The sequence below is a fragment of the Ctenopharyngodon idella genome, chromosome 3 (assembly GCF_019924925.1).
Source record: "Ctenopharyngodon idella isolate HZGC_01 chromosome 3, HZGC01, whole genome shotgun sequence".
NCBI lineage: Eukaryota > Metazoa > Chordata > Actinopteri > Cypriniformes > Xenocyprididae > Ctenopharyngodon > Ctenopharyngodon idella.
The window spans coordinates 27,831,523-27,854,884 of record NC_067222.1 but is presented as its reverse complement, the minus strand read 5'-3'; the positions used below and the strand labels follow the sequence as shown (position 1 = coordinate 27,854,884).

The following is a 23,362-nucleotide window of genomic DNA, read 5'->3' as shown; positions in this document are numbered from 1 at the left end:
GTTTTGTCAGAGAAAGGTGATTATTTCTGTTTCATGCATCCTGAAATGAATGTTTTACTGTACAATCAGCAGTGTGTGAAAAGTAGTTTTGATACTGATTGAGATGTTATCTCATTAACACCTCTATCTGCCTGCATCTGCAATGGCAACCTGCTTCCTTTCTTCATAGGAACCATTATACACCAGCTGACACCTGAAAGAGAGAGAGCAAACAGTAACACTAATCTGTATCGGTAATGTTGGTTTGGGGGTAAAATGCAAGGGACATACAGTAGAGAAAATGATTTAATGATTCTGTGCATTTGACCACATCACAGACAGATCACACACATACTAGGGTTTTTAAGTTTTATGGGGACTCTCCACAGACATAATGTTTTTTTATACTGTACAGACTGTATTCTATACCCTTAAACACAACCCTCAAAGAAAACTTTCTGCATTTTTACATTTTCAAAAAAAACATCATTTAGTATTATTTATAAGCTATATTCTAGAATCTATTTTATAATATTTGATCCTAAATGAATTTTAATTAATTAAAACATTCACCCTAATTAATGTTTATGTAGTGTGTTTGCAGCGCTGTTCAGAGACCAACCATCATGCTATAAGATACACGGTGGCAAAGTTATATCAGACATATAATGTACATCCAAATGATTTCCAAGAGACTGACCTGGCAAGTTACACATTTGATTTAATTGAATTTCCTTTTTTTTAAAAAAAAAAAAAAAAAGAAATTAATACTTTTATCCAGCAAGGATGCATTAAATAATATTTCACAATATTACTCCATAATAAAATGCCTTGGTGTGCACAAGAGACTTCTTTCAAAAACATATCTTACTGACCCCAAACTTATACAAATTTATAAGATTTTGTTCACCATAAACTTACACAGAACTTAAGCCATTTCCTGGTTGCATAAGCAGTACAGTGCCTGGTGTGCAACGTTCTGTGGCAAAGTGAGTGATGCATGTCTTTTTCTCTCTTGCAGATTATGTCTCCATTTGGTATTTTTGTTCTTGAGTCTCTGTCTAATGTCACTTCCTCTTTTACCTTTCAGCAAGGAAGAGCATATTCTCTGGAGTCACACTCCATGAAGCTGTGTTAAATCCAGCTTTCCTCTCTTAACTGTGATACGATCACTCACATTATTCGTATGTGTGTGAGTTGTTCTGGGAAAACTTTATTGCTGACAATGGTGTTTTGTTTCCATGGCAACTGCTCGGACCCGTTCCCTTTGCCACTGAGGAGATGAGGTGAGTACCCCGCATGCAGCAGATGGTCAGGAAGAGGAAACTGCTAAAGAGGCCAGAATACTAGCCAGAGAGAGAGAGAGAGAGAGAGTAATTATCAATGGATGAAAGGGATTAGCTGATGGCATGAATGAATGAGTGACAGTGTTTGTCATTTTCAAAGAGAAAGCAGAACTAAAAGCTCTAGGTATGTAGGCTATTGTACCTGACAAACAGGGACGAACAATTTTAAACCACTGAATACATTCTCCCCAGTATTCTGATTAGCAGCCGACTGGTATGGGTTTATCAATGGTTGATTCTTAACCCTCATGTTCTGTTGTGGTTATGTTTGAGAATGCACTATGCAAAAAATGTTGGGGGTAAGAATGTTTGAAACATAAATAATATATATAATAAGAAATAATGTTTATTTTGATATTTAAAATTGGTAAAAAATTTGATTTATTTTTATGTCTTGCTCCTAAGTGGCCATTCACTCAGAACACATTTCTGCATCCCGTTACAATGCTTTTTTCCCGTTGTTTGTTCATGTAAACCAGGAGTACCCAATCCTGTTTCTGGAGATCTACCTTCCAGAGTTCAGATCCAACCCTGACCCAACACACCTGTCTGTAATTATTAATTGCTTCTGAAGATCTTCATTAGCTGGTTCAGCTGTGTTTGATCAGGGTTGGAGCTGAGCTTTGCAGGAAGGTAGATCTCCAGGAACAAGATTGGGCAACCCTGATGTAAACACTCTAGAAGTTTGACCATTGCATTTGCGTGTTTGAAGCATTTCACGCATGACACAGCATCCTAAAAATTTGCCTATTGTTTTTAAATGCATTCTATGTGAACCGGCCCTCAGGCAGTATATTTACATTACATATGCATTTGGCAGACACTTTTAGTCAAAGCAAATTACATTGCATTTAGGGAACATTTTTGCATTTGAATAGGCCTAGTTCTTGCTTTCTCTGGGAATCGAACCCATGACCTTGGCGTCTACCTCAACTGGAAAGCTACTTACTAACTCACCCCCCTAAATCTCACTCCCATCCGGGTCACGGCACCAATGTAACCAGTCCTATTTGACCCACTCCAAGCTGGATTTGAACTGGCGTCTCTGGCATGAGAGGCGGGTGTGCTAGCAAGGATGCTAAAAGTTGCAGTCTCTAGCGTCAGGGGAGTGAGGTTTAGACATACAGATCTAACTAGCTTGCTTCTGTTACAATAGCACTTTCTTCTTACTGTCAGTGGGTCATGGTGTAAAATGACAGATATGGTGATCTGATATGGTGATCACAGGTAACCATGGGGAGTCCTTAAACCATCAGTTTCATCCATGCAGAAGTGAAGTGATGCAACTAACATAAAAAAAAAAAACTTCCGCAGTTAACTTTCAATTCCATGTTTTCGCCACAGATTGCAATAGAGAGGCCAAAGATCCATAGTAGTGTTTTTAAATTGAGACCTCTGAAAAAAATGTTTAACATTATTCATGGAAGATGGTTGAAGCATGTTATGAACTTGAAATGTTATTAACAAGTAGTTATTTAATAAAAGTCATCAATAAAAACCTGAATATCTGGTTACATCCTTGCTGAAAGGAAATGCAGTTGGTTAAGTTAGCATGACACCTTGCCCCATCTCTGTCATTAGAAAGAGAGGGTGCAATAGAAGGATGAGTGAGATGGAAAAAAAGCTTAATGGTTACAGCTACGCTGGCAGAATGCCTTTGTGGCGACCTCACCAGCCCACAGTCCGGCTGGCACAGAGCATTCTCAGTCAGAACTCATCACTTGAGGTGTAATTAATAGCCACCAGCCACTGGGTCAGTGTACAGACTGTGTTTAAGGAAGCTCCCTGGGGCTTTCCTGCTCTATACGACTGGCTCTGGTCCAGCTAGGCCAAACACACACACACAAACAGTCAACTGCTTAGCAGAGAGAGCAGGATAAATAACAGGCCCGGGTCTTTTTCCCTTTTATCATCACTTGAGGATCCACGAAAGGAATGTGAGATGGAATGCAGGGAACATGTAATGGAATTCAGTGTAATTGCTTCATTATTTTACATATTCTATTCTGCTGTCCTCCAAGCTAAAACTGAATCCAGTATCTTCAGTTTTTCCTCTCTCTCTCACACACACACACACACACACACACACACACACACACACACAGGTTTGTTTTTGTGAATTGTGGGATATTTTCTATCGCCCTACACTACCCCTACACCTAAACCTACCCATCACAGAAAACTGTGCACATTTTTACTTTCTCACAAAAACTCATTCTGTAAGGGACATGGGGTAATGTCCTCATAAGTCACCCTCTCCTTGTAATACCTATGTCATACCCATGTCATTATACAAATTTGTGTCCTGATATGTCACACACACACACACACACACACAAACACACACACACACACACACACACAAACACACATGACAGCTAACCCTGGTTACCCTTGAAACCACCATAAGTCGCTTTGAATAAAAATGTCTGCCAAATGCGTATGTGAATGTACATGACCTGAACAAGCCATCTCCTGTTTTGTACTATAGCAAATATAAATCTGTTTCCCATGCTTTAAGGCAAGGTGTAGCTGGGGGCATTTCCGACTGACCACGGTTGTCATGTGACACTGAGAAGACTTGGCTCCACTTGGCTCATCTCCGTCCCCCTCTCTGACCCCATGAGCACACGTCTGTCTCCATGGAGAGGTGAGAGCTCCTGCTGGAATTCTCTCTCTCTCTCTGAAAGAATTGATTAACAGATCGACGCCATGCAAAAATAGAAACTGTCTTTATTTTGCTAGTTTAGACCCGACAATACCTTATAGTTGGTGAACACAAGCTTTGCAGTATTTGAGGTACATTTATAAATAGCTTGATGAAAGAAGTTTCTATTTATATTTGTAGAGTCTGATAAATGCAAGAAAGGCATTTCCTTCCCCCACTCATGCTAACTTCTTCTTTTTTGGGCTTAATGTGTTAAATCACTGGCATTATAGAGCAGCTTGGCTGAATTAGGATTAGCATATACTACTTACTATTTCTGCCATAATGTGGAAGCATGCTAGTCCAAATTCAGCCTTAGACTATTTCAATCGCTATCTCTGATTGTTGCTGAGCTGGTGGAACATGATACTAACAACAGCAAGGTGATAGGCAGGAGTGCACATAAGTGGTATGCAGGTGCGCATACGTGGTAAAAAAAAACAAAACAAAAAAAAACGATGCGCACCAGAAAACATGAAGGGAAGCGCTTTTGAGTAGGCCTACCAACATTTTTGAGGACGGGTTCACAGGGACACGTTTACTTACTGGAGTAGGATTTTTTTTCTCCATCTCTGGTAAGATATCAATCATGATGATAAGTGTGTTCTTTAATTATTAGGTGTGCAACGGATCGCAGTTAATCCGTGATCCAGCGGTTCGGCATGTGATTCGTGGATTAACTGCTATTTAACCATCATAGAGTGAAAGTTTATCATTTGGACGTGTTTTGTCTCGCCAATTAACACATTCAAACGATTTTAAAAGCGGAAGAAGAGACGAAAATCGGGACTCGCGAGCTGTTATCTGTGCGCACAACCTCACACCCCCGAAACGTGCGCACACACACAGAGAGAGAGAGAGAGAGAGAGAGTCAGACAGCGCTCAAAACCCGAATTAATTTCCTCTTTTGCTTTTACTTGTGCTTGAACGGACACATACACACAAAATTATGTCAAAATATCTGTCTCGGCAAGTATTCTCTCTGTTGTGTCATAAGTGAACAGTTGAGAAAGAAACCGGATGTGTGTCAGTTATTCAGTTCGCGCTTTCCTTCTTAAAGTGACAGAAGCCTAATATTCTTGCTGTTGTCTGTTTCATTAATGTTAGTGTGTGTATATATATATATATATATATATATATATATAAATCATATATAAATCAAAGTGATGAGGACAGTTTTTAGGATAAGTGTGTCGCATAAAGTGTGAGTACCAAGCAACATCTCCAGGTGCTCCCTTAAGAACCAGACCAAAAAAGTTATGTGCATCCCTGGTTATTGGATATGCTGCACTCTTGGAAAAAAGGTTCAAGAGGGTTCAATGGCCCTGTCCCAAATGGCACCCTAAACCCTCACGGTCTTCCTCTGAGTCCGCACTTTCACGACGTAACGCCGCTTTGACTGCCGGGTAAAGTCCTCTGCGTAGCTCACAGTCTTGCGGGCTCAGCAGAAGTGCATATCTAGGGTGCATAGCAGCCGCACAGGGGGCGCTCATGAGCACCCTTATTTAAGCTTAAATGATGAATGGGACACCCTACGGTCTTGTGGACTTAACGGACACGCGCACGCAGCGGTCATTGTAAGTCCACAAGACCGAAAGTGCACATGAAGTGTGCCATTTGGGACAAAAGTTCACAACACAAGCAAATACAGAAACGCGCTGCAAAAGTTCACAACAAATGCAAATACAGAAACGCGCTGCAAATAGGCCTGCTCACATTGCACATACGATCAGGATGTTAAGATAAACAAAATCTATTATTTTGCGTCTCAAATCCCAGTCAATTATTCACTGCAGAAAGTGAAACTAAAACTGAGCAACGAGAGCTCTACTTCAACATGTTCTGGTAACACTATTTAACCTTAATTTATTTCTTAATATATCTTTTGTGGCCCATACGTAGTGAAAAATTTGAGAAGAGATGTAGGTGTTAAACAAGTTGTTTTTTTTAAATAAGGAGTTAGCTAACTTACAGTGCGTCAGTTATGCGTGATGCACTATAAATTATTGCGGGGCAAATTAAAATATTAATTTAATTCTAAAAGTAGCCTCATCATCATCATCATCATTCAGACCATCGCAGAGGGGGGGCTTGAGATCGCCGGGCCTGGTATGTGCTATTTGCAGCGCGTTTCTGTATTTGCTTGTGTTGTGAGTATTTGCAGTGCATTTCTGTATTTGCTTGTGTGGTGAACTTTTGCATGTGTTGTGAACTTTTGCAGCGCGTTTCTGTATTTGCAAGTATTGTGAATTTTTGCAGCGCATTTCTGTATTTGCAAGTGTTGTGAACTTCTGCAGCGCGTTTCTGTATTTGCATGTGTTGTGAACTTTTGCAGCACGTGTTGTCAAACTGATGAAGATGTTTTCTTTATTTGCTGGTGTTTTTTTTATTTGCATAATACTTTCATGTTTAACAGATTATTTAAATTTTTTTCTAGTAAAAAAGTATGTTTGCAAGCTGTTTAATTCATAAAATTGTACAAAATGACAAAATTCAACAAAAATGAATTATTTAAAGCCAAATCAATAAAATTATTCCACGATGGGAAAAGGTATTTAAAAGGTAGCGCTTGAGAGAACCCTTTAAGGTTCTATATAGAACATTTTCTTCTAGTGTGTAAGTCCTTTATATTTTGAAATGTAAATATACACTCTAAAAAATGCTGGGTTAAAAATAACCCAAGTTGGGTTGAAAATGGACAAACCCAGCGGTTGGGTTAAATGTTTGCCCAACGTGCTGGGCAGTTTTATTTAACCCAAATATTGTTTAAAAATTACTATGGCTGGCTTAAAGTGAACCCAAAATAGGTTGGAAATTAAAAATCAGACACATAATTACTAGAGGCAACAATAGTAATCAAAAAATAAACATTTGTTAATAAGCAATTTAATAAATGTTTATTGTTTAATTATTATTCATTAAACTTATTAATAAATGTTAATTTATTAAACATATTAATAAATGTTCATTTACAACATAGTTTGGGTTCATTTTAAACGAGCAATACAGTAATATTTAAACAATAGTTGAGTTAAACTGCCCAGCTGGTTGGGCAAACATTTAACCCAAATGTTGAGTTAAAACAACCCAATTGCTGGGTTAAAACAACTTAACCGCTGGGTTTGTCCATTTTCAACCCAATTTGGGTTGTTTTTAACCCAGAATTTTTAGTCTACATTTCTGTATTGCAAGCCTACTGGCAGCATGTAATAAAAAACGTTTAATCATCAACAGGGGGCAGTGTTTAGCTTTTATCAAATTGTCAAAAAATAAAAAACAAAACAAACCCTGAATTATTTTGCTCTGTCTTTGTTTCAATAGTGTGTGCACATGTGTGAACTTTAAAATCTTGGAAGAAAGAATAGGACAGTAAATGGCCATTATTTATTTATTTTTTGAAAAATATAGGGAGAGAGATGCCCACCAGGAAACTGAGTGACACAGCTTAAGATTTGAGGGAAGAGACCCAGTTAGTGTTGTTAAATATTACAAGAGATTCTTTCCTTTTCTTTTAAAATGGCCACAATCAACTGCAACCAAAACTCCATCCATTTCTATTTCTCTCTCATAGAGCAGATGGTCCATCCGTAGGGGTGTGTGTCCCTCACGCTGACATCTCTGTGTCACCTCTCTGACTCCCACAAGTCGCTTTTCTCATCTTGTTCTACATTTATTCATATTTGTACTTACTCTCTCCAATATCTGCTTCAATTTTAATTCCCTTTAAGCATCACACTGCTTTGTGCTGTGCTTGCATTCTTGGTTCTTGCCTCCCTCTCGCTCTCTCTCTCTGGAAGTGGATGGAGATATGGATGCAGTCCAGACAGTGAGTGCTTACCGCTCTGCATTTCTGGTTAAATCACTGGTAATGTGATTCACAATCTATTTGACTTCAGCAGAGCGGAGGCAAGCAGGTGAGCTAAACCAGAGGAGACGTGAAATTACTCACTCCCCTCTCCATGGCAACGCTTCAAACCTGACCTCCTATAATCTGCATTGTAATAACCACTGCATAAAAAAATAAAAACACTCAAAGCACCACTGAGCTTACACACAGGCAAAATAAGTGGTTTGAAATCCCCTGAAATACTCCTCATTTTAGTCCCTTTATCTGTTAGTGACCTTTAGAAGTCAGGCCATGATGTGCTGTGACAAGACACCATGTTTGATCATGCTGTAGAATGACTTTTCTATGCAATGCTAACATTTTATATGTCACATCTGTTTTAAAAGACTGTCTGATATAACCCACGCTTTCAGAAACCAGCACTGAACTAACATCCTTCTTGAATCCTTCCTTTGAGTCTCCACCCCAATTCAGAAAGATTATCACATATAGAAAATGTATATTATTAACCATTTCAAAAAGCACAATAACATAATAAATAACAACACTCCAATAAATATACACATTTAGAAAAATATTAACCAATAGATAGATAGATAGATAGATACATAGATAAAATAGAAATAATTATATACTGTAAGACACATTTTTGAAGGTTAATATGTTGACAAAAAAGCAATAAACAAAGACGTTGCCAGGTCAGGTGAGACAGATAGTTACTTCCTCAGCACATAATATTGATCGTATGGATTCACGGAGGTCCTAGGGTCCATGCATGTTTTAACCATTTAATTTCCTGGAAAGGAATAACAAGAAAGGTGGCTTATTTTTTCATTTAGTATAACAAACTGAAAATGAGAATTGGGTTCGATTTCTCCTTTCTCTTAGTGTACAAATATACTGGTTAAGATCATACAGGATAAAGTCAACAACATTTAAGCCACTACTTCAACATCTCTCACCATTGTGGGTGGAGGGAATGGATTCTGACAGCTGGATTGCTCGCCATTGGATTCTGTTATCTGTTGGATTCTGTTATCTAAAATTTATCAAATTAGTTAAGAGGTGGAATGAAATTTATTTGATCTCATATGACATATATAGCACAGTTACACAAGCACCTAACAGAACCTTATAAAAACAAACAAAAAAATATTGTTATTCCTTACCAAATAAACAACAAAATATACACAGACTTTCTGGGGCTGTTGTTTTACTTTATCTTCATTATCATGGCTGAGATAATGAGTACATGTGACCATTTCACTCCAAACAAACAGTTTTATTGCACAGCAAAAAACAAACAAACAAACAAACAAAAACACTTGGTACCAATCACTGACCCTTTTTTTTTTTTTTTTACTTTCGGGTAATGAAAATCCAATGGTGGTCAAAAGTGCAATGCTGTGCAACTTCAGAGCATGAGCTTCATCAAACCAGAGTTTATCAGGAATATGTGCTTAAATGGCCTCCAGCTCAGGGCGAACAGATGGTTTATCATCTGACTTATTGCACACGCTCAACACATGCATTACTGAACATGCTAATTATTTTGATCAGCATAATGATGATTGCGGGCTGCTCGTCACTTGCACACACACGCACACACACACACACACACACAAACCGAAGTCAGATGTAGGAAAGGATACAAAGCAGAGAAGCACTAGCGAAGAATGGCAAGTGGAAATAATAGCAACAGGAAATAGGGGGAGAGGCGCAAATGATAATGTAGAATATGACTGGGGGAGATTCATGGGATTTTTGCACATGGCTTTCTGCATGGAGCGACAGATTTTTCCTGCACCCACACAGTGCTATGACTGATGACTTTTACAGTAACACAGTCTGCTGTGTCACCGCGACTAGCCTCTAACAAGACCCCCTGGGTGGAGAGGATAAGATCTTTCACTCTGTGTCGATGTTTCTGTGCTTGTGTGCGTCTCTTACACCACGAAACACACACACACCTGCTTTACTAACACTAACTTTGATATCTGGATCTCTGTGGAAACAGGAGAAAAGAGTCCCAATAACCCATCCTGCATGACAATAGATAGATAGATAGCAATAGCCTTACCAGGGCTAAAAGGCACATTTTTAAAGCTTCTCTGTGTTCCTCTTTATAGCATTTCATTTTCATGAGGCTTCTTTAGAGGAAAAATACGCCACTGGCTTGAGTTGTACAATAAAGCCCAAAGACCAGCATGTGATGTATAACACATTCTGGCATGTTATTGTTTCATCTAACAATATCCACAGAGGGGCTGAAAATGACTGTAGAGCAAAAAACAGCGTGGCGCTCTGGAGCACAGAAGCTTAGATAGAGCTAATGCTTATGGTAATGCAGCATTGTTTCCTGAACTGAAACATATTAAAGGCACACACCTGCTGAAGTCTTTTCTACAGTCACCAGAATGCGACACGCCTGAAGGCGACAAGCTGAGAACAACACAGTCTCCATCTACACCAGAGAGAGGTTTATGTTTATTACTGACACATCTAGCCCTATTTTTCATATATATAAATAATACTGTTTTGGCCAACAAATATTATAATAGATAAAATAAATGTATAACGTATAAATGTAAAGTGTTTAAAACACATGTGACAGCTTGCCCTGACATTTATGGAAAATGCCTAATGTTATGTGAACACAGTTATTTTATTTTAAACTACTTTTTTTTATTTGCTAATTATACTTATTCTCTCAATTTGCACTGGTTTAATTTGACTTTATTTTTGGCAGTACAAATGTGTAGTTTTTATTGTGCCAATATGGAACACTAAATTGAAATCAAATCTAAAACTGAGAGCGAGAGAAACAGAGCAGCATCGGTGTCATAATGTAGTGCAAGATTGTTTTGGACAAAAAGAGCAGTGGAGGAGGGGAGGGATGGGATAACAGCGAGAGAGGTATAATAGAAAGATGGTGGAGTGTGAGGTGAGGTCGTAGCCTTCTGTCATTTGGTGGTGTGTATGTGTGCTGATTGCACTTCAGGCAGCTGTCTCAGGCCTGCAAGGTCACACACAATAGGTTACTATCAGACTCATGGAAGCGAGGTCGGATGTGTACTTGTATGTGTGAGAGAGAAACAAAGCCTCTGCAGCTGTAATGTAAATAAGTTGCTCATCAGAGCAGTGGATTTGGCGCAGGAGGTGACAGGGAGGAGGTAAGAATGTCTCTGAGTCTAATATTCTGAGACTGAATCAACATCTAAAACTCAGCCATTAATTCTAATTCTGACAGACAGCACAGAAACAGCGACAGAGAGAGAGAGAGAAAGAGAGATACGGAAGCAAAAAATAAAGAAATAAGAGCTGATTATTTTGAAAATGCCATATTCAGCAGTTGACAAAGCACATTTACTCTGCAAGAGAATTTGACAATTTTGTAGGTGGTGTTAACAAATGAGAAATATTCTAGGAAATATGATCAATTATGGTAGTATGCAGTGTGAATGTGTCTCTACCCCTCTAACTGCTTGTTATATGACTGCCTCACAGACTCATGCTGATCTATGTCACCGCCGTTACAGGGTTAAAGGTCATCCTGCACAGGTAGACTCTAAATACATCACCTCTTGCTGTCACAGAGGAAGCTCCACAATGTAAAGAGCATAGATAGTATGAAATACAGATATTGATAGGCATTCCCTGCTCAAAGACAAAACTGCCCACAACAGCTCGTCTAGGATGTTTCCTCAACTCAAATTTAAAATGTAATATTAAACCTTAAATTAGTTCAAAAAGAAAAGATGAATCTGAGGGTGCTTTCACACTTGGTTCTATTGCCTGGTTTGAACCAGAGTTTTATTGCTTCCTCCTTCCCCTGCTGGATTGTGTTCACCTTATACCCTGTTATTTGGGTCCAAACTGTGATACACTTGCATCATCAAAGCAACAGCAGTTTACCCCTGTTTCATTGTAACGCTGACGCAGGAGAAGGCAGCAAAATGCATAGCATTGCTCACCTCACTTTTATATTTTGTTTTTGAACTTTTGGTTTTGTTTTCAAAGCATCAGCACATAACGGCACTTGCGTCTATCTACCATGAATGTACTGCAAATGTTCTAAAGAACACAGGAGTCCAGCAACAAAATAGCGCTCGCATCATCCAAACAAACCGAACTCTTACATTACACAAACCCGGGTGCGCAACAAAAGTGCTAATGTGAAAGCACCCTTAGTAGCTAAAGGCAACTTCATGTTACATTTTATGGAGGCATGTACAGAGAAAAAATACTTTATTTCTGGAAACATTTTCAAACCCAATAAAAAAAGTAACATGTAACATCTGGATTTAAACATTCTGTTTGGGTTTGAAAGACAATGCATCTAGATTGACACTATGGGGAATGCCATCAGTGTGACCGGTGTCTGAAGCATGTGTCATGCTCACTGTCTTCAGGAGACGCTTGTTTGTATGTGTGTGTAAAACACATGAGTGGAGCACGTTCGACTCCTTGAGGAAGCTGCATGTGACTGGTACAAAGCTTTGTTCTTCCTTGATTCTCACCCGAGAGATAGTAGTCAGCATTTGCATGAGAGCATTCGGCTCTCGAGGGAGTTGAAGGCACTCATAGCAATGCATTCGTGGTAGCAGACTCTGTTCATGCTTCATTACCGACTGAGTGATAAGAATCTGGCTTGGAACGGAGTGCGTTCGGCTCTTGATGGAGTTGAATGTATGGTTTGTGATGAGGTTGTGGTGAGAAGCTCCAGCTATGTTCGACTCTCTCATGAGGGATGAGAGTGGAGCGCCTACTACACCGTGGTTTGGGTCCCCACCATAGCAGCAAGGCGGGACCGATTGTGGGGAATGTAGGTGGCGCGTGAGAGGAGTCTGATGAGGAGTACTTTTAAAAGGATCTCCCTGGGTCAGTATTCCCGAATAGCTATGTCATGCTAAAGAATTTGACATAGCTAAACCTTACAGCTCTGCTCCTGGGCCGTAGGTGGCTAAGGCTGGGCCCACAAAGGAGGGAGGAAGATCAAAAAAGGCCGGGACTTTCATTGTCATGGGGCATATGAGCTTGGGTAATGGTCGAGGGAATATTACAACTTGACGGCCTATGAATCTTAAGATGTGCCCACTGACGCTTCTGACTCCGACTAAACAAGTCAGTGGAGTCAAATAATGCTATGCCCATTGTGGTTGTGCATAGACACAGCTAATGAGGCAGGCATTCCTTCAGCATGGCAGAAGGGGTATTTGTTACCTATAGTGTCGATCCAGACGCAGTTTTGAGTTCCACTTCTAAAGGGAATGACTCAGGTTCTGACAGTAATCATGGTTCCCTGAGAAGGGGAACAAGACACTGAGTCTCACTGTCATGCCTCGGGCTTGCCTGCATGTCTCCTTGAGACAAAGAAATTGATGACGTCTATTGCAGGCTCCCTCTTTTTCTCACAGTGTTCCAGTAGTATCATCAAGGACTGTAGTCAGCCAATGAAACTGTCATGTGTATACACATGCTTCAGACACCGGTAGGGTGACCACCTGTCCCGCATTTTGCAGGACAGTCCCGAAATTGGGAGCTTTGTCCCGTGTCCAGCAAGATATAAGTAGTGTCCCGCATTTCAGTTATGTCTGTATTGTTATTTTTTTTCATCCCTGAAATTACAATACCACAGTAAGAAATATAAAAACTGTGACTGCCATTTAAAAATCTATTTGTGCAGCTGTCATGTTCAAGCTATTAAAATAACCAACGTAATTGCAGAGAGAGGTTTTCCCGCTGATGACAACCGAGTGGACAGCGCAAAGGAATAGCTAAGGAATAGCCTCAGCTAAGTCGGTAAACACAGCTACACCAGAAAGGATTTCATCTCACATACTGGATAAGAATCTCAAGAGCTGCTCAAAGCTGCCCAAATTAAAGCATGTAATCATCCATCCTGATGGCAAATATTTCCACCGAACATGCGCCGATCCCGTGGATGCTCGAGCGCCATGCACAGAAGTGGTCGAGCACCTACGGAAAAACACAAGATATTCTCCATTCATTTTAACTAATAAAACAATTTATTGCAACTTTCAGACATGAGTTTCTTCTCACTTTAATAGTCCATTTAAGGCGGTTTCATTTGGGCACTGGGCACCCACTGGGAGAAAAAAAAAATTGGCCAAGTTTGCCAATGAATGTAAATCAATTTTCACATAGCATATTAGTAGTAAATTTATCTGTCTCACACCTGTCCCGCATTGTATTGCAAAATCACATTTCTTGTCCTGCAACAGATCAATAGCCAGGTGGTCATCCTAGACACTGGTCACATTGATGGTGTTCACCATAGTGTCTCGTTCCCCTTCTCAGGGAACCATGGTTACAGTCATAACCTGGGATTTTTCACAAAAACCCTATATCAGTCAAATTTTTTTTTTTTTTTTTACAATGTTTGGCTTAAATCAACTCCAAACAGAAACAACATCTTGAGAATAGATTCCTGTCACATTTCTGAAAAGTGCATGATCCTAGTAAATAAATATAAAAAATTAAATTAGAGGTTAATTTCAGAATGATTATAAATTATTATTTTCATATTATGGTCTTTGGGAACCCAAACATAAAAATAGTAAATTCAATCTCAACAAGACATAAGGGTTAAATCATCGTTTTATTGTCTTATGTATTCAAGACATTTCACTTTAATCTAATCTATATTCACATTTAAATCAATATACGACCAGCCTCTCAATCAAACTCAAAACTAACATGAACCTTCCGGAGAGGGAAACAAAGGGATAGAAAAAAGGAAACAGAAGAGGAGGAAAGTAATGAATGAAAGCAAGTGAGGTGTGGGTGTGCAGTCCATCACAAGTCTCTGAGATTTGACCTAGGGTCAGCGCATTAACTGTCATGAGGGCAGAAGGCATCACCATGACCTTTGAGGAGATGTGATAATTGAGATGCCAGGAAGACTAATGGACCCTGTCGCTTCCATCGGGTTCTCCTCTATTTTCTGTTAAAACTCACCCAGTTTCACTATATTCTCATAATTCAAGCTCCTTTTCTTTCTGTATGGAAGAGAATCTGCTGGACTTTCACATAAAATCACTACAGAATGACATGAATTTATTGCAGAGACAGTCCCTCGGAAAAAGACTGGGATTAAGTGCAGTGGCGGCTGGTGCTACATTTTTTTGAAGGGGGGCACAAAGAAAAAAGAAAAAGAAAAAAAAAGAATTAGAGATGCAGAATGCGCTAATTGTTAAATAATGTGATGTAATGTATCACTACTGCTTATCTAAAACATGGAAAATTCAGTATTTAAAGCATGCCATATGGCTGGGCGATATAAAATCTGTACTTCATTAATTTTTTTTTAATTACATTTTTTTTTATTTCATATCCTGCCCAATATTTTCCTACAAAAAAATTTCGTATTGAAGGCTATGAAAACAAACACGAATGTAACCATGTAGTCTATGTTATATTATGCACAAAAAAGGGGTCAAATTACATGAGGCCTACATTCGAACATTGTGACACTACAATCTAAAAACAAAATAATGCTTTTTAAAGCAGAAGTTACATTCACTAAACTAAAACTGAAAATAAAAAAAAGCGCAGGCTAATTTTTAGTCTATTATGATTACCCTACAATAATCACTTTACAGTTACTGCTATCATAAAAATACACTTAGGTGTAGGTTCGAAATTCTACATATGGCACATTTATGTTCGCAAACAAAAACAAATAATCATCAACAAATATTTTAGCTAAATGTATATTTTAGTCAGAATGCGCACGTTCACGGAAGTTTGTGCTTCCACTCCTGTCTCCTGAACAGCAAAATAGAAATATTTTCTCGACTTTTTAACATTTACAGATGGAGAAAATGTCTGTGAAATGTAAGTTATGCACTGAGGAAATTACTGGATGTCACTTTAGCTTAAAGATTATAAATAGAGACGTTTCCACCAATCGCTGCACAAGTTAAGGTTACTTATGATGATAAAACCACGTTAGTGCTAGCCCTCCCGGAACCCATAGAGAATGCATTGCAGTGCCTGCAGTTCGAAAAAAAAGTTTTTTTAATGGAAGTCTATGGGAGCACTCGGGGCAAATCTCGGCCAGAGTGAAATCGCCTAAAAAGAGGCGGTACTCCACAGAACGTGACTGACTCTGATTGGACTATAGCCTATATCCAGAGGCAGAACAAAACAGCCTAGCAGTGACAGCTAGCGTAACACTGTGGTTGAAAAAAATTCTTCCCTTTCTCACTTTGGTGGTGCGTCGCGTTGGTGGAAGAAACCGCCCCTGGTTAAATGCCATGCTCAAGGGCAAGATGGTGATAGCTCATGTCTCCCTTTTTATGAGGGTCAAACCAGCAACCTTCCGATTAACTCATACAGTGGGGTTCAATTAAAAACCTGGGATGTTTTTTCTTTTTAAACATTAAAATAAATAGGATATATTTAAAGGTACAATATATGTAACTTTATTTTTGTTCAAAATTTATATACTCAATCATCATCTGAATACATCATCAATCCTTCTTCCAAAACTTGTTTTTGTTTTACCCCGATTCATTATGGTAAGCCTATTACTGCGTTCCAGGCAGGTTTTTGAGCCCGTAAGTCACGACTTCAAACAACGACTCGCGACTTTTTAACATTCCAGGCAAGTCACGCCAAACTGCCTGAGTGTAAACAATCAAGCATGGCGGACCGTAGCGGCTTATGTTCATTTACAATTATTTCTATTGCCAAAGGTGCTTACTCCTTGCTTATTTGAGGGAAACGGAGGAGGAACAATGGTGCATAAGGCAAGAGGAGCTGTTATACCTTTTACTTTACGTTATTTTACCGTGCACTTGCATAAACACCACATCCATAGGGGCTGCCATTGTTGTTTCGCGGGCTATGTGATGTCAGAGCGCGGAACTGGGAGTACATAGATCTAGTACGAGTTCACGGTGCGAAGTCATGGGTTTGACTGCCGTTCCAGTGCACTTTCATGGGTAGAAGGCTGAAAAAACACGGGTTACGGGTTGCCTGGAACGCGGCATAAGTTTTTATATTTTAGACCGGGTGAATGGTTTCGCGGGAAATTGCGTACATACGTCACTCGCCTGTGCATGTCTCGTCATATCCATAAATAGAGAATAGTTGCTCCGGCTACTTTGTCACATGAATAGTGTGGGAGTGGCATAGGATAGTTGTCACAACGAGCAAGAAAGGTTGACTCGGAGCACACTACTCCAACCTCTGGGGAATCACCCGTTTTAAAAAACGCGGAAGAGAGGAGAGTTTGCTGGCAAAAAGAGAACACTGGGCTGGAATTTATTAATGTGGAGGTATTCAAGGACCTTTATTTAAAAAAAAAAAAAGAAAAAGACAAAAAAAAAAAGACGGAGTGTTCCGGAAAAGAAGGAAGTGAGCGAGACGAGCACAAGCAAAAGAAGAGAAAAAGTTAGTTTTCTCGTGATTTCTTTGATTATATGTGAACAGCATTAGACACGCGTCGAGGTGAGCGGACGAGAAACTGGACCGGGCTTGTGCTGTAGTTTTGACAGCCTGATCGCCGAGAAACTGAATTGCATGTCTGTGTTATACCAGGAGGGGCATTGCTCATCGTGTTAGCTGAGACGGTGTGTTGGCACAAGTGTTATTCGTCTTCTACAGAGAGGAGCCGAGATTCTGTGAGTTTTTCTTCACTGCTGTTTAACCACAGTTGATATACTGAAGAAATTCACGGACGTTATTTGTTGTTATTGAAGTAAAACAGCTCGGATCGAGTGATTTTGCTACTGTTGTACGAGCCAAAATCCTCGCTCGCCGTTTTTGATACAATAGCCATGTGGACACAAACGGCATTGCGAACTCATTGACGCTCTTCTTTTGACAATATTTTTCCTTCTGTTTTACGTATTTGGTCGTTGCTCCAGGCAATAATTTTTCCTTCTATTTTTCATAGTTTATTTTTGGACATTTTGCGGTGTTTTCACTTAGAGACTTTGAAGTTCTTTTTGGATCGACACTTGCATGGACTTGAGAACTGATGGCCTTGCTGATAACAGAGTTTGCACGAGTGAATGGATCCGAATTACGGCGTTTTTTTTTTTTTTTTTTTGAAGGGACTGTCTCGTCTATCGGAAACGTTCGTAAAAAAATAAAATTTAAATAAATAAATAAATAAATATATAATTTTTTCCCCCCTTATTATTTTTTTTTCTGAACATTATTTTTCCTGTCTTTGAAGAAAAGGAAGAGACTTTATGTTTTTGAACAGGTGGCTATTTGTTTGATTTAATTACCCTGCCATATCTGGACACTCCAACACCAGCCCAGTTCTACTGTACTCTATCAGGTATGTGAACTGACATGGAAAAAATATCCGATGTGGAATGAAACATCTGTAATGTACTTTTGGGTGAACTGAGTATTCTGTCTGAGCATTCTATCAGAACTGTTGTTGTTTTTCTATTTTTGAGTATTATTGCTGAAAGAAAAGAAACTGAACAAAAGTTTGAATCTGAACAAAACTTTATTTTTTGTACATTTCTTGGTGAAATCATAAGAGAAGTTAAACAAAACACCAAGATCCTCTATTGCTCATAGCAAGCCACATTTTATTTTATGCACTAATATTAGTTTACATTTATTTTGCACTGCTTGAGCAACACAAATTTGCAGTTTCTTTAGAGGAAATGAAGCACGCTAAATTGAAATTGCAAAATGTGAACACACCTAAAATTAAGACATTTTGAAATTCATGCAAATTATTCAACATTTTACTCAAATATATGCAGACAATTTAGTTTGTAATAAAGTAATTCATATTAAATTAGAAAGCAAAAAGAAATGCAAAACAGAAGCATCTTTACTTTAGCCTCAGACTTTAGGACCCCACTGTGTCTTAAAGTATTTTATTTCATGTCTTGTCTTTCTGTATCATCTACATCTAATTGTTATAATGTTAATTTATACAAAATTTGGTGTTTTAGATGAAAGGACTTTTCTTGTACAGGCAGTATGTAATTCTAATCCCTGACATGCAGAGCTGCTCTCCAGGCCTAGCGACAGGCAGCAGAGCAGTTACAAGGCTTCTTCTCTCATTTTCAAGTATCCACTCTGTAATACTTTTCTGGTTTCTCAGTGGGATCTGGCTGAATGTGGTGCTGGTAAAGAGTAAGCTAGAGGGAGATAAGCCGATACATAAGGATTATGTCCTGTGGAGTCAAACGAAAATATGAAGGAACATAGTTGGACATCTGAACATAGAGCATAGAGAATGTGTGCATGCGCGTGTGTGCTTGGCTCTAAGCATACAGCTATAATGACACCCATTTGCACTTGGCAGCAGGTCGTTCTCGTCTCACTTCACTACACCAATCACATTACAATTTACTGGAGATCCTCCAATCAACACACAACTCCTTGGGGGGCTGAGAATCGTGGAAGCCAGAGTGAAGCAGATGATGAGGGCTGGGGGAGAAACCTCAAGTCAGAAAACTAATGGTGCACAGTCAAGCATACAAGTGCAGATCTCAAATTTAAATAAAAAAGAATGAAGTTCCAGCTGGAAAGGATCTGATGCACACTGACAGACTGATGATCTGGCTGCAGGTCTGTGTGCCATTCCCGTAAAGAGGGATCAGATGTTGCTGTTTGGGGCAAAATGGAGCGCTGCTGAAAGACTTCACACTGATCAGGGCTTATGCATTTAACACTGTGACATTGCACAGGAATTACACACCTGCAGCCCAGACAACACTGACATAGTGCATGAAGAAAGAGATTTTGCCCTTCAGTAATTATGCTCATTTCCATTCAGTCAGGATCAAACTGCAAAAATTAACCTTTCTTATCAGTTTAAGCTAAGAATATTTGAATAAGCTAAAGCAGTGGTTGGCATTACTAAAAGCAATTAATAAACTGCAGCTAACCATGCACCCATGTATTATGAGGATAGAAAAATAAATAAGGATATTTAACTGTTTAACTTAAAAGGTTAGTTCACCCAAAAATTAAATTTCTGTCATTAATTACTCACCCTCATGTCGTTCCACACCCATAAGACCTTTGTTCATCTTCAGGACACAAATTAAGATATTTTGAGGAAATCTGAGAGGTTTTTTTTTATCCTCCATTGAAAGCAATGAAATTACCACATTCAATGTCCAGAAAAGTATTAAAAGCATTGTTAAAATACAGTGGTTCAACCTTAATGTTATGAAGTGATGAGAATACTTTTTGTGCGCCAAAACAATAACAACTTTATTCAACAATTTTTCCTCTTCCCTGTCATTCTGTTACACAGTTAGCGCAGTGCTGCGTTTCAGGATAAAAAAAAAACTCTCGGATTTCATCAAAATATCTTAATTTGTGTCCCCACATCCTTGTGAGGATAGAATTCCCTGTTTCCCCCACGTATCTCTTCCTGCACAGGGAGCATTTAATAAGGTAAACAAAATCCTTCTGATTGAGAGGAATGACCTGGCCTGTCCTGTACCGTGCCCCCAGCATCTCGTCCTGTGTCAACCTGCCAAAATTCCGCCTGACCCCTGAGGCCAGGCCTTTGGCAGTCCTAGAGAATTGGACCACCAGTGGGAGTATTTTCCTTTGGATGGTCTGGTTCCTACTACCCATTGCTCTCTCCTCCTTTGCCACTGTCCTCAGGAACTGTCTAGAGTACCCCCTCCTCCTCAAGGCCCCAAACAGCGTCCTGACCGCCACGACCCTATCCCCTTCCCTAGTACAGATCCAGCGTGCGTATCAGTACTTTTAAAATATACTTTAGAGTCCAGTCTCCCGGAGTCCTGGAATCCCAGTCCCTTAAAAATTGTTGTGTCCAGAAAGTTTATTCTGTCCTTGTTTTTCTTAACTTTGACACAGATGGATGGGTGATGACCATTCAAGGTATCCACAAACTCCCTGAAGTCTCCCTCCGTACCCTCCCAGACCCCCCACACATTGTCCAGATACCTCCAGTAGTGGGTCCACCTGAATTTGCATTTTGAGAATACAGATTCCTCCCAATCGGCCATGTATATATTAGCATATGCCGGGGCAAACCTTTTACCCATAGCCATTCCTTTCACTTGCAGGAAATAACGTCCATTAAATTCAAAATCATTCCTCACCAGGCTCAACTCCAGCAATCTTAGAATACTCTCATTCGGCCTCCCCTCCTCTGGATACCTCCGCAGGCATCTCCTGACTGCCTCTAGTCCCCTCTCCATCTCTATATTAGTATATAAGCTTTCAACGTTCATGGAGAAGAGACTGGCATCGGGATTTATTCTTATTGCCTGTACCTTCTCCAGGAAATCATACATATCCCTGACATAGCTCGTATGCCTGGTGGAGAGCGGGCCCAGGTACCAAGTGATAAACTCAGCCACCCCATAACTTTCACTGCCACAGTCTGACACGATCAGCTCCCTGGAGGGATGTCTGGGAATGGCCAGGTGGTCCTTTCCTTATGTACTTTCGGGAGTAAGTAAAACCTCCTCTCTCTCAGAGTATCCCGCCTCTTAATGTATTGGACCTGCTTTGAGCTTAAAAAACCTCCCTCCTGCAACTGCCCAAGCTCCCTCCTAATCAACTCAACCGACTCTGGGTAAATAGGCCTCTGTAGTTCTTCATAAAATTCCATGTCTTCCAGTTGCCTCATTGCCTCCCTAACATATTGCTCCCAATCCATTACCACCACCAAACTACCTTTATCTGCTGGCTTAATAATCAAGGAACTATCTGCCCTCAGTCCCTTCAGGGCCTCCCATTCCCTTCTGGACAGGTTACCATCCTCCGGGACCTCCCTCATCCCTTTCATAGTTCTCTGGTCCTCCTCAATTATTTTCCAAACCAGTTCCCCCACCTGACTTCTCTGAGGCTCCTTCTCCGAGCTATCTGTGAAGGGGACTCTCTGTCCCTCCCCTCCCCTTCCTCCCCTCCCCTTCCTCCCCCTCAAAAAACCCCCCGCCAGCTTCAACCTCCTATGATAAGCAGTGAGGCCCGCCTCTGCCTCCAACCTGTTCTAGTTGCAACTCCCCATGTTGGAGTCCCCCATGATCAGGATTGACCACCTGGGTCTGAGGATCCAGTTCTTAATTTAATTTCCCCATGCTCTTGTCTATGGAACATATTTGCAGGCTCCATTTCCACCTTCTCCTCTTCATCCTGTATCCTTTCCCTGTTACCTTCCATCCCTCTCTTCCTTTTTCTTCCTGCCCCTTCCTCCTCTCTCTGGACCGCTGGTGGCTGGCTATTCCCTCCTGCCACTTCTTCCACCGTGATCCATATAAGATCGTCTCCTTCCGACTCCTCTGATCCCACCATGATCACGGTCCCCCGTTCCTTTCTAAATGTAAGGTAAAAGATTATCCATAGCCATTTGGGCCATCCATCAATTGTTGAACTCTCAGAGCCTTAAGCTAATTTGACCGGCCCCTGTCGACCAAATCGTACCTCTCCTTGGGTTGTTTCTCTTGTAGTCCGTGTGTCCTGGTCCCGACCGACCCCGAAAATTGGTGATCCTAAGTACGATCAGTATTAAACCACTGTTATTAGAACATATGTCTACAGGGCCCTCATTTATCAACAGTGCGTAGAAAAGCTCGGCCAACTCCGACTCCCAGCCGCCCTGTTCCCCTTGGCCCCTCCCTCTGGCCCCCCCCGTGTGGCGTCGCTAGTTGGTCCCAGCAAACCTGCCACAACAGTTGGGTCCAGGGGTGTCGTCACGCTTTCTCTTTCCCCGATCCATAGCAGTCTAATCTCTTCCGTGGGCCCCCGCATGGTACCCTCTTGAATATTTTGAAGGTTTCAATGAGCCTATCAAACTGCCACCTCTAAGGCTCTTTCCCCCTCCTCCAGATCCATTTGGCTTAATCTTGTCCAGACTTCCTCCTGGGTTGAATTGTATTGCACCCTAAGGATGCCTAGGCTCTCGCTGAGCCATCTTCTGGCACTCCCAGAAAGTTTCCAACCCGTGGTTGGTGTTGGGGCTGCTGGCACTACCACCGCTCCCAGCCACCAGAGACCTAGGCCCTGGTTCCTCCTCTGGTTCCCTTAAGTTGTACAGATGGTGCCTCATCTTGATATATTTGTGCATTTCCTTCACTAATATTTTGAAACACTCGTTTCTATCCATTTTTACAATCTATAAATACAAAAGATGAGAAACTAATTAAATATCATACAACACTTTATCATTCATACCCTAACCCAAACCCCCTAATCTATCTATTTTAAATCCATTTTAATGACCCCCCACTAACCTCCCCCAGTACCAATCCACCCGAGAAATCTTCAATCTGAACTTACTCCCAGCCAGCAAACCAAACCACGCCCTGAAAGGTCATGGCCTGATAATCCTGGTCGAGCATCGCACCCCCAGGAGGAAATTTTCCTTCTTACTGTTCACCCTCTAGTCTAATACCTCGTAAGCTATAAAACTCACCTCCCCCTGTACCAAACCACCCATTCATAACCTATATATACCTATATATACTAATACATTTCTGAACA

At 40.3% G+C, this 23,362-nt stretch overlaps 1 long non-coding RNA gene across 1 annotated transcript in view; it reads left to right on the top strand.

Annotated features, from left to right (window-relative positions):
- Nucleotides 1–995: 995 nt before the first annotated feature.
- The window catches only part of LOC127509119 (uncharacterized), a 45,628-nt gene continuing 23,261 nt past the window's right edge, over nt 996–23,362 (top strand). Inside the window, exons 1-2 of the long non-coding RNA XR_007929143.1 lie at nt 996–1,265; nt 3,847–3,975. This is a non-coding gene — a long non-coding RNA (uncharacterized LOC127509119). The remainder of the gene's footprint in view (nt 1,266–3,846; nt 3,976–23,362) is intronic.